This window comes from Leucopleurus acutus (genome assembly GCF_964270905.1).
Source record: "Leucopleurus acutus genome assembly, chromosome: 2".
Classification (NCBI taxonomy): domain Eukaryota; kingdom Metazoa; phylum Chordata; class Mammalia; order Artiodactyla; family Delphinidae; genus Leucopleurus; species Leucopleurus acutus.
Genome location: NC_139143.1, coordinates 80,047,682 through 80,064,802, shown reverse-complemented (window position 1 = coordinate 80,064,802; position 17,121 = coordinate 80,047,682). Strand labels below are relative to the sequence as shown.

The 17,121-nt window shown below is 44.0% G+C and overlaps 1 long non-coding RNA gene across 1 annotated transcript; it reads left to right on the top strand.

The window, feature by feature from the left end:
- Positions 1-8,906: 8,906 nt before the first annotated feature.
- On the top strand, positions 8,907-16,076 carry LOC309957558. Its single transcript, XR_014325976.1, has 3 exons — positions 8,907-8,932; positions 10,744-10,840; positions 15,982-16,076. It is a non-coding gene; the product is annotated as an uncharacterized lncRNA (long non-coding RNA).
- Positions 16,077-17,121: the final 1,045 nt, after the last annotated feature.

The following is a 17,121-nucleotide window of genomic DNA, read 5'->3' as shown; positions in this document are numbered from 1 at the left end:
GGCGGCTGCTCTTCGTTGCCCTGTGTGGTCTTCTCATTGCGGTGGCTTCTCTTGTTGCAGAGCATGGCCTCTAGGCGTGCGGGCTTCAGTAGTTGTGGCTCACGGGCTCTAGAGCACAGGCTCAGTAGTTGTGGCGCACAGGCTTAGCTGCTCTGCAGCATGTGGGATCTTCCCAGACCAGGGCTTGAACCTGTGTCCCCTGCATTGGCAGGCAGATTCTTAACCACTGTGCCAACAGGAAAGTCCCAGATGCTCAATAATTGTATGTTGAATGAATATATTAATTATTCCTTTGTATCTCCTCTTAATACTTAGAACAGAAGACATATTGTTGGCTAGAGTGAACAGATACTCAGACTGAGTGGGACAGTCCCACTTGGTGGCCAGGGAAGTGCCTGAGACCATCTGACTCCAGAGCCTATTCACTTAACTGTTAGGTGGGGTAGATTACTCTATCTGAGAGGCTTGCTCTCTCATAACTTGAACATAAATGAACTAGCTCTTCTCACAGATTATATTGTGCAGTGGTAAGGAGCGTGACTGGAGTCTATAGGCCTGGATTTGATTCCGCCATTGGCACATACTCATTGTGGAATCTTGAGCAAATTGCCTAACTTAAGTTTTCTCAAAAAAAATGCAGATAAAGCTACCTACTTCGTAGGGTCATTATGAGAAATGTATAAGATAATGTATGTAAATCACTTTTTATTATTTTCTCTGTTCTGCTTCCTTTTGCTGCTCCCCAACCTCATCCTCTATTGTACATTGTCCAGTCAGAAATATGGTTCCTTTAGTATGGACTGTGTGTAACATACTCATCAAACCTTAGAATTCAGTAGAAAATGCATCCTCATACACCTAGGAAGGGCCCAAATTAGAAGTGCATTTGCATGGAAGTTCACAAATTTTTCAAATGGTGAGAAGAATCTTGAGGCCTGAGTTTCACCTTCTAGCTCCTTACCATGCTGAATGAGCCATCAAATGTGGTGATGACTCTGGAGCAGGAGTGAGGAGAAGATGGAAGACCTATGGTAGGGCTCAGAAAAATCCACAAACCCAGGGCAAAAACATGGATTTCCCTCACCAAGAGTAACTGATGGTGCTTGATCACTTAATGACTGTCTAAACGGCAATACTGTCAGTTCCATGAGAATAGCAACCATGTCTGTTTAGCTCACTGTGGTATCTTCAGTGGCTGATACATTGCAAGCACTTAACTGTCTCTTACATGTATGAGTGAATGAATTCAATTTTTTAATCCTTTTTTGATCTCATTATGATAGTGAATAATGGATTCCCCACTGTCTCAACCCCTTTAATTCTTTCATAGAACCAGCTGTTCTGCCTTTCCATCCATTGCTCCTCTGTCTACTTTGCCACTTCCTTTTCATCTTCCGAACTCCCGAGGAGGAGTTCCCCAAAGGTCCAGTTTTCTCTCACAGTCTTTGACCTTGGAGAGCTAATGTATTTTTGCAGTTCCTTCATCACCTCTTTGTGACTGGCCTGGCAGTTTGACCTTTCACCTGAGCTCAGTGCCTTCTCTCTGGCAGTTTTTCTAGGCATTTCTATTTGGACTGTCTTGTCTCACCTCAGATCCAATATGTCCAAAATGTGATTTATGTTAATATGACATTACCCCAACTCAGATTCCCTTGAGTGAGAAAGGAAATTCAGAGGCTTGTGCAGTTGGGAGGTTGCTGAGGTAGTCAGAGAGTAGGAAGAAGAGCTACCAGTACCACAGGGACTGGAACTGGGGATTCAGTGCCTGTAGCTATCTGCCCATCTCTCCATCTTTCTCCTGCACTCTCTCTTCTCTCTAGTCTCTTGCTTGTATCTGCTTCTCAAAGCATGCTAGCCAAATTCAGTAGCTTTCATTGACCCCAAATTTACATCTTCCCAGCATAGCAAATCAGAGGAAAGCAAGCTTTGACACAGAATCTATATATCATTGCCAAGGAATGACTGGCCCAGTTTGCCTCATGTGCTTACCCCTTCAATCAGTCATACTTGCCAAGGGGGATAGGATACCATGATTGCCCTGTATTGGGTCACATGCCTATTCCCGTTGGAATATGGAGAGGGGTCTGATGTATGTATGACCTGGAATCTGGGGAAAGAGTAGTTTTCCAGAGCAAGGGTTGCCCAGTAGACAGAAATGACATATGTCTCCTATAGGACTCATGATTTTCTCCCTACAAATCAAATTTTCCTTCTAACATAACTATTTTTGCCAAAGGTAATCTGTTTTCCCCTTTGAGAACTTCCATGTCCAACCCATTTTAATCCCAGTGGATTAATTAAAGTAGAAATTTTATCATATTTTCTAATCCTAAAAGGCTCAGTGACTTTCTGAGAAAGTCTCAGATTTGCTATTGGAAAGGGTCTTCCATGACCCATCCTGCTTTCCCACTCTCCACCCTCTAATTCTGGCCACTTTCTTAGGGCTCCTCATCCTTCTGGCCATATTCTTGCTTCCTTGCCTTTGCTCACGCCATCTTTTTTTTCTCCCACTTGAAGTATCTTTTCCACTTATCCAAAGTTTCCTGTTTTCAAGGTCCAATAAATATCCTCCACCTGCCTGGAGTCTTCTCTGACTGTTGTACTCGTATTGATATCTTACCCCATTTCAAAAACATTCAGTTTTACATTTAATCACATCTTAGTGTAACTAAAAGATAAAAGGACTTACTTTCACCCAAGACTGTCAGACTCATTGTTTATGTCCTATGTTTTTATATCACCATTTCACCAGTGTCTGATTCGTCTCCCTAAGTAGGTATTAAACACCTAAGAAACCATGTCTTAGATGTCTTATGTATGCCCTAACATTTAGCACAGTAGTCAGCATGTAGCACAGATCAATAAGAACTTGCAGAATATAAGCAAATTAGATTTTAGCTTATCCCAACCCTGCTTGGTTTTCCTCAGTCCCACTATGGTTTCTCTTTTGTCTTATATAACTTTCTTTGAAGGTATTCAGGCCAAGGTCTCAGCACCTGAATTCATAGACCAGGCACAGGGATCTAATTAGGCTGTCCCTTGTTGGAATGAACTCTGACTTAGTTGCCTCTGATTTTGTTCCAGCCGAAGAGGAAGGTAATGCTGTGCCTCTTTGTCGAGCCAAACCCACCCCCAGCTTTATTAACCTTCAAGCAAGTTCCCCACCAGCCACTCGCCTGAAAATCCCGGCAGCAAAGCTGTCCTCAGGTAAGGAAGGATGCAGGGTGGATTTCCCAAATGGACTCAGCAGGGGGAAAGGTTGTATGGAGGAGGTGGCCGGAGCTGGCTGAAAATTTTATTGCTTGCTAGTAATGTTAGTTGAAAAGTGGCCAGGGAAGGAAATAGTAACAGTGGGCTCAGTTTCTTTGCATTTCAGTTATTCATCCTCCCATGGCGACATCAGTGGGTATTTAGCATACCTGTGGGAAGCCACACAGCACACTAGACAGTCATGACTCCTGTTTCTGAGGACCTCAGAGTTTAACAAAGAAGTCAAGACCAATAAATACACAAACAATGGATAAATAACTACCAAGGTTAACTAAGAGCTGGATGTGTATAATGTAGTTGAAAACATTAGAAAAAGAATTGATTTCAGCAAGACTGGTGAAAGTTAGACAACAGGAAGAACTTCGGGTCACTGCTGATGACCTTACTATGTCAGGTAAGAAGAATGCTGAGGCATCCCCTGAGCTCTTGAAAGGGAAGTTAGGCCTCACTCTCAGACCATTTCATTCACTCATCAAATATTTGTTGAACACTTATGCGCCAGGTACTTACTCTTCTAGGTGCTGGGGACACAGTAGTGAACAAATCAGACAAAAATCTGTGCCTTCCTGGAGCCTACATTCTAGAAGAGGGAATTAGCCAACAATTATGTAACTAATTATAAAATATGCCAAATAATCATAAGTACTAAGGGAAAAATAAAGCAAGAGAGTGGGTAAAAAGTTCCAGTGGATTGGTTTCAAATAGGGTAGCCAGATAGGCTTCATGGAGAAGGTGACAGCTGAGCACAGCTGCATCTGGGTTGAGTTGTGCCCAGAAAGATTAGAGCAGTCATCTTATTAGAGCCCTTCCCACCTCAGTACAATTATAAAATCTCTCTTTTGTCTCCTTTGCACCTCCATTGCTCTTCCTTCAGGAACTGACCACAAGCCCAAGGAATGCCTAGGACTCCTAGAATGTATGTATGCCAGTCTCCAGCTTGAGACCCAGCTTGCCCAACAATGGATGGCTATTTTTGAAAATTTACAAGCATCCATGACACAACTGGCTCCTGGGAGAGAAAGCCAGAACTCTTCTCTCCCAACCTTATCTTGCAATCTGTTGTTAAATCACCTGCCCCAATTCAGTAAATGAATTGTGGAACAAAGTTATCGTGTATGTTTTCCCTACTCTCTTCCCAGTAAACCCTTGGTGGAATCTGGGCATATATATATTCTACAAGTGGTTGGTTAGTTCACAAGTTCATAGTACGTGCTCATTGAGTGCAAAGCACTATACGAGGCACTTGGGGATACATATTACAGAAGAGAGTGTTTTGGGGGATTTACTATCTAACAAGGCAGATAAGAAAAAGAATTCATTGTAAAATTTAGTGGTACTCTGAGGGGGAATGGAAGTTCAGAGATAGAGGTTAGTAGGATACTGGACCAATCGTGGAATCTTGCTGGAGGAAGTGGTGCCACTTGATGAAGGAGCTGCATTGGATGGCATGGACGGATGAAGTAAGGTAGTTCCATGTCAGTTGGGAAGCTTGGACAAAGACCTAGAGGTAGGAGAATAAGTCATCAAAAATTAGGATAAGAGAGTTTTTTATGCCCAGAATATAGGATATGAGGCAGAATGTAGAGCAGCTGAGAACAGACAGAGCAGCTTTCCCTGGGGAATTATTCTGGTAACAACTGTTAGAAAACTGTCTGATTTTCATTCTTTTCTTTTTAAATTAATTTTATTTATTTATTTATTTTTGGCTGTGTTGGGTCTTTGTTGCTGCACGCGGGCTTTCTCTAGTTGCGGCGAACAGGGGCTACTCTTCGTTGTGGTGCACGGTCTTCTCATTGCAGTGGCTTCTCTTGTTGCGGAGCACGGGCTCTAGGCGTGCGGACTTTAGTAGTTGTGGCACGTGGGCTCAGTAGTTGTGGCTTGCGGGCTCTAGAGTGCAGGCTCAGTAGCTGTTGCACACGGGCTTAAGTGCTCCGTGGCATGTGGGATCTTCCTGGACCAGGGCTCAAACCTGTCTCCCCTGCATTGGCAGGCAGATTCTTAACCACTGCGCCACCAGGAAAGTCCCAGCTCTGATTTTATTTGAAGCACTAGAGAGCAATTGGAGGCTTTCAAATAGCAGCAAGGCACATATAATGGGCAAAACATTTTGGGGTGAAGGGAGAATGGAAGTGGAGAGGCCTGCACTAATTAATAATAGCAATCTGATACAATACTACCAGGGTCTGGATACAGGGTTTAGAAATAAAGACAGGCAATGGGTAAATCTGAGCTAAATTACAGAGAAGGACTAGTCTTGAGCTTGAAACACTAAGAGACTGCATCCTGAAATTTCTAAGTTGGGAAGTCAGTTTAGCTTCAATGAGGGTTCAAGTCCAGCCATAAGTTTTCAGTGTTTGAGAAGGGGACACCTGAGTTTGGCTTAGCCATTTGAGCTAAGGTTGAGGAATTGGGGTTGGGCATTGAAAAAATTCTGATTAAGCTATTATCCATGGAGAAAGAGAAAGAAATAATTTAAATAATTTTACAAAGATATTTGTGGATAAGTTTGGACCAAATTGTGGTGCATGGGCTTCTCATTGCAGTGGCTTCTCTTGTTGCGGAGCACAGGCTCTAGGCGCATGGGCTTCAGTAGTTGCAGCACGTGGACTCAGTAGTTGCAGCACGTGGGCTCTAGGGCACGCAGGCTTCAGTAGTTGTGGCATGCAGGCTCAGTAGCTGTGGCTCACAGACCCTAGAGCACAGGCTCAGTAGTCGTGGTGCATGGGCTTAGTTGTTCCGTGGCATGTGGGATCTTCCTGGACCAGGGCTCGAACCTGTGTCCCCTGCATTGGCAGGCGGATTCTTAACCACTGCACCACCAGGTGAGTCCCCAAAATGCAATTTTTGAATAAAGTCTGAATGGGGTCCCCTCTTCCCTTAGCCAGTGATCTCTCCATTCACACTTAAAATTTAAGAGTCATGCTGCCGCTAGAATGGCTGTCATCAAGAAGACAAAAGACAACAGTTGCTGGTGAGGATGTGGTGACAAGGGAACCCTTATACCCTGTTGGTGGGAATGTAAATTGGTCCAGCCACTATGGAAAACAATATGGAGATTCCACAAAAAATTAAAAATATATCTGCCATGTGATCCAGCATTCTACTACTGGGTATATACCCAAAAGAAATGAAAACAGTATTTCGAAGAGATAAATGCACTTCCATGTTTATTGCAGTATTTGCAATAGCCAAGGTATGGAAACAACCTAAATGCCCATCAGAGGATGAATGGATAAAAACGATGTGGTATGTATACACAATGGAATATTTATTCAGCCATGAGAAAAGAGGATATCCTGCCATTTGTGACAAAATGGATAGACCTTGAGCACATTATGCTAAGTGAGATAAGTCAGATAGAGAAAGACAAGTACTGTATGATATCACTTATATGTGGAATCTAAAAAAGTCAAACAAAAAATAAAGTAAAGTAAAATGGTAATTTTCAGGGGATGGGTGTGGGGGGATAAAAAAAGTGATGTTGTCTAAGGGTACAAACTTGCAACAAATAGTAAATAAGCCATAGTGATCTTAATGCACCCTATAATGAATTTAGACAACAATATTGTACTATAATTATGTAATGTGGTAAGTATCACTACAACAGCAATCATATTACAAAATATAAATATATCAAAATAACACATTGTACACCTTAAATATACACAATGTGATTTGTCAAATATATTCAATAAAAAAAGTTATAGTCACGCTTAATGAAAACAAATTTCATGTTCATGGATAGGAAGACTCAACCTTTTTTTTTTTTGGCTGCACTGCCCAGCATGCGGGATCTTAATTCCCTGACCAGGGATGGAACCCACGCGCCCTGCAGTGGAATCACGGATTCTTTAACCACTGGACCGCCAGGGAAGTCCCAAGGGAAGACTCAATCTTGTTAAGATGTCAGTTCTTCCTGCCACTGCAATGAGAAGCCCGCGCACCACAATGAAGAGTAGCTCCCTCTCGCTGCAACTAGAGAAAGCCCATGCGCAGCAACAAAGACCCAACACAGCCAAAAAGAAAAAGAAAAAAAGACAAATTGTACTGCCAGGGATAAAGAGGGACATTTCATAATGGTAGATAGGTTAGGATAAAATGTTATATTCAAGCAATGGAGTGCCACTTAGCAATAAAAAGGAACAAACTACTGATACATTCAACAACATGAATGAATCTCAAAAACATTACATTAAGTGATGGACATCTTGCAGAAAAGAGCACACATTGTACCATTCCATTTATTTGAAGCTCTAGAACACACAATATTAATATATGATGGAAAAAAACCTAAAAACAACAGTTGCCTCTGGGGATGGAGTGGGAATGAGAATTGACTGGGAATGGGCAGAGGAAACTTTCTGGTTGATGGCTCTATATTTTGATATAGGGTTTGGGTTACACAGATGTATGCATTTGTCAAAACTCATCAAACGGTACACTTAAGATTTGTGCGTTTCATCAGATGTAAATTTTACCTTAAGAAGAAACTGTAAACAAATATTGACCTCTAGTTAATGATATGCATACAGAAGGTTTAGGAGTGAAGTATACTGATGTCTGCAACTCACTCTGAAATGCATCAAAAAAAAAAAAAAATAGGGGCTTCCCTGGTGGCGCAGTGGTTGAGAGTCCGCCTGCCGATGCAGGGGACGCCGGTTCGTGCCCCGGTCCGGGAAGATCCCACATGCCGTGGAGCGGCTGGGCCCGTGAGCGGCTGGGCCCGTGAGCGGCTGGGCCCGTGAGCCATGGCCGCTGAGCCTGCGTGTCCAGAACCTGTGCTCCGCAACGGGAGAGGCCACAACAGTGAGAGGCCCGTGTACCACAAAAAAAAAAAAAAAAAAAAAAAAAATGTAAGGATGGATAGATAGTTATGCAACAAATAGAATAAAATGTTATGGTTGAGTTTAGGTATTGGTAGTCCATGAGTTTTCACTGGAAAAAATTCAACTATTATGTATGTTTGAATATTTTCATAATAAAATGTTGAAAATAAGGGTCCTTATGTTTAGAGATACATACGGAAACATATACAGATGATATCTGTGGTTTGCCTCAAAAGAACCTTGGTAGAGGGGCCTGGGTTGGGGTGTGGATGAAATAAAATTGATCATAGGTGGTTAATTGTCTTATCTGGGTGATAGGTACTTGAGACTCCAGGATAAATTCATCAATGGAATTGTTTTAAAAATGAGGTATTTTACAGCATCGCTGCATTCTTCGTGATGAGATAATCCTAAAAATGATAACATTTGTTGTTCCTTTTTTCTTCATTTCTTCATTCATTCATTCACTGGGTGCCTCTCATGTGGCAGGCACTGATCTTGGAGCTGGGGTTAGAGCAGTGGACAGAACAAAGTCTCCATCTCGTGGAGTTTTCATTTTAGTGCAGGGAGACTGACAGTAAGAAAACAAGTAAATACATAGTTATGTTGGATGACAGTAAGAACTATTAAAATATAGTGTAGTACACAGTTCTGCAAATGGGGCCAGGGACTCCTGAGTGTTCCTAAAACCCTTTTAGGGGATCCTTGAGGTCAAGACAATTTTTGTAGGAAGTAATACTAAGACATTATTTGCCTTCATTCTCATTCTCTCATGCGTATACAGTGGGGTTTTCCAGAGGCTACATGGATGTGATATCACAACAGATTGGATACAGGTATGAGAATCCAGTTATTTTTCTATTAAGCCAGACATTAAAGAGATCTGTAAAAATGTAAATAGTGCTCTCGCTAATTTTGTTTTGGATAATATAGTTATTTTTATTAAAAATATTTGTTAACATGAGGTTGCTAATGTTTTTAAATGAATACATGCATATTTTAAAATGTTCTATTTTCTAACAAAGTAAATATAGAGAGATATAACCCATATAAACAAAAGCTGTTTGGGGTCCTCAATTTTTAAGAGTGTAAAGGGGTCCTGAAACCAAAATTGTGAAACCCCTTGGTATAGTGTAATGGAGGGAAGGGGGAGATTGTGGGAGGTAAGGGAAGCCTTACTGATAAAGTAGCATTTGAGCAGAGACATGAAGGTAGAGAGGGAATGAGCCATATAGGAGTAGAACATTCCAGGCCAAGGGAACAGAAAGTGCAAAGACCATGAGGCGTGCCTGGAATTCTGGAAGAACAGACAGATATTTGCAATGGCATGACTGCAAGGAAGAGTTGGAAGGAGGTGAGATCAGAGAGGTGATGAGAATCCCAGATGATGTGTAGGGCATTGCAGGATATTTTAAGGACTTTGGCTTTTTTTATTTTTATTTATTTATTTTTGGCTGTGTTGGGTCTTCGTTGATGCGCGCAGGCTTTCTCTAATTGCAGCGAGCGGGGACTACTTTTCGTTGCGGTGCGCGGCCTTCTCATTGCGGTGGCTTCTCTTGTTGTGGAACACAGGCTCTAGGCGCTCGGGCTTCAGTAGTTGTGGCACAAGGGCTTCAGTAGTTGTGGCACGTGGGCTCTAGAGTGCAGGCTCAGTAGTTGTGGCGCATGGGCTTAGTTGCTCCGCGGCATGTGGGATCTTCCCAGACCAGGAAGATGAACCTGTGTCCCCTGCATTGGCAGGCAGATTCTTATCTACTGCGCCACCAGGGAAGCCCAGGACTTTGGCTTTTACTCTGAGTGAAATGGGAAACCATTGGAGGATTGTGAAGAGTCATGTGATCAGAAATACATTTATTTTGACAGGATGACTCTAGCTCCTGTGTCGAGAATAGATTGTTTGGAGGCAAGGGAGGAGGAGGAGGTTATTTTAATAATCCGAGCAAGAGGTGAAGGCAGCTTGGACCAGGGTCGTAGCTACGGAGGTGGTGAAAAACGTTTAGAGTCTGAATATATTTTGAAGGTATAGGTCTCAGGATTTGGTGATGGATGGATATGATGTATGAGAGAAAGAGAAGTAAAGGATGACGCTAGATTTTTGACCTGAACAGCTGGAATGCTAGAGTTGTCATTTATGAGATGGAGAAGCCTGGGGGAGGAATAGGAAGGGGTGGATGCAGAAGCAAGGTTCTGACTGTGTTAGATTTGTGATGCTTGTTATGTATTTAAGTGGAAATGTCCACCAGGCAGTTAGATACATGACTTAAATTCAGGGGGGAGGCTTGGGAGGAGATAAAAATTCCATAGACATCAGTATATTAATGATATTGAAAGCCACAAAACTGGAGGAGATCACCTAGAGAATGAAGAGGCAGAGAATAGAGCTCTGGGCACCACAAGGCTAAGAGTTCCATGAGAGGAAGAGCTACTCTCAGGCTCTGCTGTCCTTAGCTTTGACTGGAAAGGCTAAGGTAGTGTTAGATGAAAACATCTTCAAGAATGAAAGAACCAAATTACCCTTCTTTCACTGTTAGGAACGTAATTTGATTACTAGAAACAAAAGTTACTTTAATTATTTTCCCAAATTTTCCACCAATATTTTCTTTCCCATACTTCCTTGTCTCTGATTTTCCAATCTTTCTCCTTCCAGGCCCCTGATCAACCAAGCCATTCACCACTACCGTCCAGAACTCCATGTATACTCGACCTCAGGCCACTTCTGCCATACAAAGCAAACGACTGACTAGGTGTGATGCTCAAGGCTCTGGTCCGGGAAGGATCTCCCTCCATGGTGTCCTTTAGGGCCACCCCTGAGTAAGGCTGTGATACAGCAGCAGCCCATTTACAGCTAACCCCAGTGTATCATGTTGACCCATCTCTGGACCAGACTGGGTTTTTGTTTTTAACTTTGATTTACAGAGAATTTAGAACATACACATAAGTAAGTAGTATATGAACTCCCATCTATCCCTAACTCAGGCTTAACCATGGCCATTTCTGTCCCATTCATCTCCCCTCTCATGATATTTTAAACAAGTTGCACACATTACATAATTTCACTGTAAATATTTTAGTATGTATCACTAAAAGATAAATGCTTTTGAAAAATGACATTATTATTACACTTGAAAATAGCAATAATACCTTAATATCAAATATATAGGAAGTGTTCAAAATCAGACCTGAGTTTTTGTTCCTCTGTCAGTTGGTCTTGGAAAGTTTCCCATGAGGCCATAGATATAAGTTGAGGGAAAAGCACTGGAGCAAAGGACATAGACAGTCTGGACCACCAGTTGATGTAATTAGCATGGGTCTTTTGGATCTGCTCAGGCCTAACCCCAAATATGCCATTTTCCCATTGTACAATGGATTGCTGCTGTGCGCCCCCAATCTTATGACTCAATGGATCTGATAATACCCAGTCAAGATGAGTAGCTCTGGATGAAGAGTCACTCGATGTCACATAGTCAGTGCTGGGTCTGTGCTCAAGCCCTATAGCCCATTTTTCAAATGATAACATTCTCTTTCACAGTAGGCAGAGTTTGGCTCCAGAACCCTGAGTCTGTGTTACAGCCCTCCTATTGGGGCTTTTTAGAGACTCTCTACAATGTTCTGATCCACTGTAGAGGCCTTTGGATTCATTGTGTTTTTTGTGTGTCATGTGGCTTTAGTGGCAGGACAGCTTCAATCATAGCCTGGACATGCCATAGAGCTCTCTCTTGCTTTGAACCCCACTCAAAACTGATAGCCCTTCAGGTCACCTAATAAATGGTTTGGAGCAATATTCCCATGTGTGGGATATGTTGCCTCCAAAATCTAAAGAGTTCTGCCAGTTACCATTCTTCTTAGTGGTAGGGGATACAAAATGCAACTATTTGTCCTTCACTTTAGGGGAGATGTTCTGGCATACCTCAGATTATTGGATCCCTAAAAATGTCTTCAATGTTGCAGTGTTGGAGGACAGAGGGAATGAAAAGCACCCACCAAACTGAGAAGGCATCTTGAGACGGAAAAACGAGGCAGCTCCGTATAATCAGTGGATCAGTGGGTGGGATTGGGATCGAGCTGCTTTCCATACCACAGAGGGGCCATTGGGCTAATTTTATAGTTAACCTAGGGTATGGGGATATGTGCTTGGAAACAGGACGTACGTTCCTAAGTTAAGATTTGTGAATGGGTAACTAGTCTTGTGGGCACTGGGAATATGTCAGGGAAGGTTTTTCATCATTGTTTGGGGACTAACAGAGCATAGAGGCTACCTAGTCCGAATGATTATTAGGAAATATCTATTAACTACAAAGCCCTTGATGACAGAGAAGTGATTCACTGCACACTACAGTCCTGGGTAGGGTCAGCGAAAGGTCAGGAGAAACTGTAAGGGCCCAAGATGGCGTCAGTCACACTAACAGCCATACAGTCAGGAGCCTGAACCTTCTAGTCTTACTAAACTACTTACCACTTCATGATCATCAAGTCCAATTAGTAAATCATCAATACTGTGGACGGGCATATGTTGGGCAGCACGTCAAGACAATTGATTTCCCTTCAGACTCTATTGGTTAGAGAGCAGGAGAGTTAGCATGATCTTATGGCGAGACAGTGATTGTGTACTGCTGTCCTCATATAAAGGCAAACTGCTTTAAACCATCCTTACCAAGGAGGATAGAGAACACACTTGCCAGACCAATAGTCACATATCAATGCTAGAAGCTGGCCAGTAAATATACCACATTCCGTATGGCAGCTATGATTGGGGCTACCATGTGGTTAAATTTATGGTAACCCATTATCATCCACTCTGTTTGGCTTCTGCAGGAGCCAGACAGATGAACTGAATAGTATATGAACCCTTATGTATCCATCACTTTATCTCAACAAAACTACCATCCCTGTATCCTTTAAGTATTCGATGGTGGTGCTGATCTCTGCAAGGGGGGGTTGCTTCTGCTGACCTGGAGTGTTCAGGTGAAGCTGGAGGTTCAGAATTCTCAGGTTCATGCACACAGATGTCTCATTCCAGGTCTTTGAGTCTTACTCTTTTCCTATCAGGGTCCTGACTTTGATATAGGAGACCTGTTGGTGCTGTGCATTCAGTCTCCTTTGCTGTTCTGCTACCCTCAGTTAGATCCCGTATCTGATTTTCTCACTGTCTGCCCTGCAACTTAGATGAGAGTCTCCTTAGACATTGCCAAAGAGGCTCTCTGACTTTCGTGGTATGCCTTGAGTTGTTAGTTAGTTGACCTGAGCCTATAATTTTCTTTTTTTTGAAGGCTTCCAAAGCAGTTAAAAGCCAGCCAATCCTTATAAATTACCATTGCCCCCATGCCATTAAAGGGTCATAGCTATCACAAATGCCACCACTTCACCTTTTACCACATCCCAGTCCACCACGGGTGAGAATCTTAGTTATTTGATGCTGTCATACACCAGGAATTACCAGCAGTGGAATCCTTTTTGCCATCTGACTAAAAAGTGATCCAGCTCCAAAATCCCATCCTGATAGTCTTCATTCTACTCTGAAACCAGTTGTTTTAGCCAGTTTCTCCCCAAAGCAAAGTCTGAATCAAGTGTTTTTCATGCAGGTAGTTTATTTGGGAATGAGATCCAGAGAGAAGGTATGCAGAACGAGCGGAGTGGACAGGGAAGAAGGGAAAGATGATATAAAGATGCATCATTCGGTTGGCCACCACTACAGGTGACTCATGCTCAGTCCCACAGGACCTTTTGAGGAGCCTCATGAAATGGATCTCAGAACCATTTCTGAGAAATGAAATGAAATGAAAAGAGGTAATGAAAAGGGGAAATGTATCTGTTGGCTCCTGACCCCTGCTGATCCAGAGTGCCCCACTATTGTTAACTCCCTGTCTTAATCAGTCTAGGATGCTATAACAAAGTACCATAGTGGTGATCATTTTGTAATGTATAAAGATACCGAGGGAATTCCCTCGCAGTCCAGTGGTTAGGACTCCATGCTCTCAGTGCCGAGGGCCTGGGTTCCATCCGTGGTCAGGGAACTAAGATCCCGCAAGTCACACAGCATGGTCAAAAAATCAAAACAAAACAAAATAAAATACAAATCGAATCACTATGTTGTACACCTGAAACTAATATAATATTGTAAGTCAGTTGTACTTCAATAAACAAACAAAAAACAGAAAAACAAAGTACCGTATACTGAGTGGCTTATAAAAAACAAATTTAATCTCAGTTCTGGAGGCTGGACGTCTAAGATCAGGGTGCCAGCCTGCTCGAGTTCTGGTGAGGGTCCTCTTCCAACTTCTTGTATCCTCACATGGTGAAAAGAGGGTGAGAGAGCTCTCTGGGGTCCCTTTTTTTTTTTTTTTTTTTGCGGTACGCGGACCTCTCACCGTTGTGGCCTCTCCCGTTGCGGAGCACAGACTCCGGACGCGCTCCGCGGCATGTGGGATCTTCTCGGACCAGGGCACGAACCCGTGTCCCCTGCATCGGCAGGCGGACTCCCAACCACTGCACCACCGGGGAAGCCTTCTGCGGTCCCTTTTTAAGAGAACTAATCCCGTTCACGGGGGCTCCACCCTCATGACCTAATCAACTCCCAATGTACCACCTCCTAATACCATCACATTGAGGGGGTAGAGTTTAGAGTTTCAGTTTCAACTTAGAGTTACAGTTTCAGTTTAGAATTTTGGGAGGCTACATTCAGTCCCTGGCACCCCCATGCTTCCAGCTTACACATGCATAAGTCTTTGTAGGTTCTTGCAAAGAAGCCCCAGGGCAATAAATGGGAGGGGTGGCACAGATTCCAAGGAGAGACACTGACAGGTTGTACCTGCACTTAGCTGGTTGAAGCTTGTATGAAACTGTCACCGCAGCATTAGCTGGAGCAAGAGGTAGGGTCCAGAGAATTTACAGAATAGTTGCCTGTTATAACACGTGATAGTGCCTTTGGGACATCCTCATGACAGTGTCTCAGAGGGAATTGCAGGGAGGGGTATGGGAGAAGGAAGATGACTGGTGTGCCTGAGCGGCATTCCCCCAGTGTCCTTCTCCTCCTGGCTTTCCCCTCAATGGGGCTGAGATTTCACTAACTACTGTTCTTCTCCCTTCTTACCTGACTGTGTATCGTAGAGATACTAGATTTTGCCATTACTTCCTCTCCAGGGCTTGATTCCTTTTTGGGTTCTGGGGCCTTTCTAATTGCTCTGCGGCCAGGAGAAAGGCCCGGAGAAAAATCTCTGAGGGGAGCCTGGGTCCCTCCCGCTCTTCTACACTGGGGCAGAGGGGGTGGGGTGGAATTGACGGATGGAAACCCTGGGATCCTCACAGCCTTCTAGTCTCATCCAGAACCTCCAGCGCAGAGTGCTAAACTACCTCCCTGCAAATAAGCCCTCTGCTGTGGGCTTCCTCTGACACGGGGTTTTGGTTTTCCCTTCCCTTTACCACTGACACATTGGCATTTTTCCACTGAATGAACAGTGGTGCCCGGACCGACATCTTCTGCTCAAGCCTGCTTTGCCACCACTTTCTTCTCTGGGTGAGCTGGGCCAACTCTTGCCTGGCAGGTCCTTCCCTCTGTGTACTGACCCTGACTCCTGGGGATGGGATGAAAGCCAAGTGGATGGCAGGGTCCCATAAGTGAAGACCTCATAAAGCAGGCAGTAGGGTCCTAAGGACTCAAGTAGTCGATTTTCTGAGACAGGGGGTGATGGGTGCATCTGATTCAAGGACTACTGTTTGCTGCCAAGCTGAACACTTACTGAAAAAGTCTGAAGATGTTTTTTTGTTTTGGATTTTTTTTTGGATTTTGGTTTTTGTTTTGGATTTTTCAGGAAGTGAGACACTAACAAAGAAGTGAAACCATTCTGTGATCTCAGGTTTGACTGGTTTGACTGGTTTGCTCTCTAAGCAGGTTAAACCATGAACGCACATCCTTGGTGAAGAGGGTAAGCCATTATCGACCTTTGTTTCCCTGAGGTTCTGAGACTCTTAGAGCTAGAAAAGGCCTGAAAGTTCGTCGTTGTGCATCAGAATCACCCAGAGGGCTTGTTCCATGCAGACTGCTGGCCCCGCTCCTGGAGTTTCTGATTCGGTAGGTCTGGGGCAGATCCTGAGAGCTCTCCTTTCTTTCTTTCATTTATTTATTTATTTAATTTTGGCTGCATTGGGTCTTTGTTGCCGTGCGCGGGCTTCCTCTAGTTGCAGCGAGCAGGGGCTACTCCTCGTTGCGGTGCACGGGCTTATCACTGTGGTGGCTTCTCTTGCTGTGGAGCACGGCCTCTAGGCGCCCGGGCTTCAGTAGTCGTGGCACGTGGGCTCAGTAGTTGTGGCGCACGGGCTTAGCTGCTCCGCGGCACGTGGGATCTTCCTGGACCAGGGATCAAACCCGTGTCCCCTGCATTGGCAGGCAGTTTCTTAACCCCTGCGCCACCAGGGAATTCCCAGCCTCTCCCTTCTAACGAGCTCCCCGGTGGCAGAGGGCTGATGTGCTGGTCTAGATCAGCGATCCTCACCTCTGGCTACTCATTGAAATTGTCTGGAGAGCTTTAAAAGAAAAATACTGGTGCTGAGACTCCACCCAAACCTATTAAATCAAAGTCTCTGGGGGGGCAAGCACTGGTATTTTTTCAGAGGTTCTTCCCCAACCCAAATGATTCAGAGGGACACTGATCCAGTGTCTCCACCAGGCCAGCATGGTTCACTTGAGGGAGTGGGTGCTGCCATACGGGGTCTCTCACAATCATCTGCTGAGCCTTTTCAACTTTCCCGCAGTGGCTCTGGTGAGTGTGCTTTAGGCCCCCTACCCCTCTGTGTCTATGATTCTCCTGCCAGGAATTACCCAGCTACCTGCCCTGCTGCAGGAAGCCCCGTCTCCTCCCAGGGCAGCAGGTCTGGGTGCTAGAAGGCTCTTGTACCTAAACCTGGGTCTGACTCCTACAGCTTTCTCCAAGCACTTAGTAAGCCAATTCCGTGGTGAAGACAGGAACCAACAGTGCCATCCCCAGCCCCTGCAATCTCAGACCTCCATTGCCCAGATAAAGCAGCCCCAGTT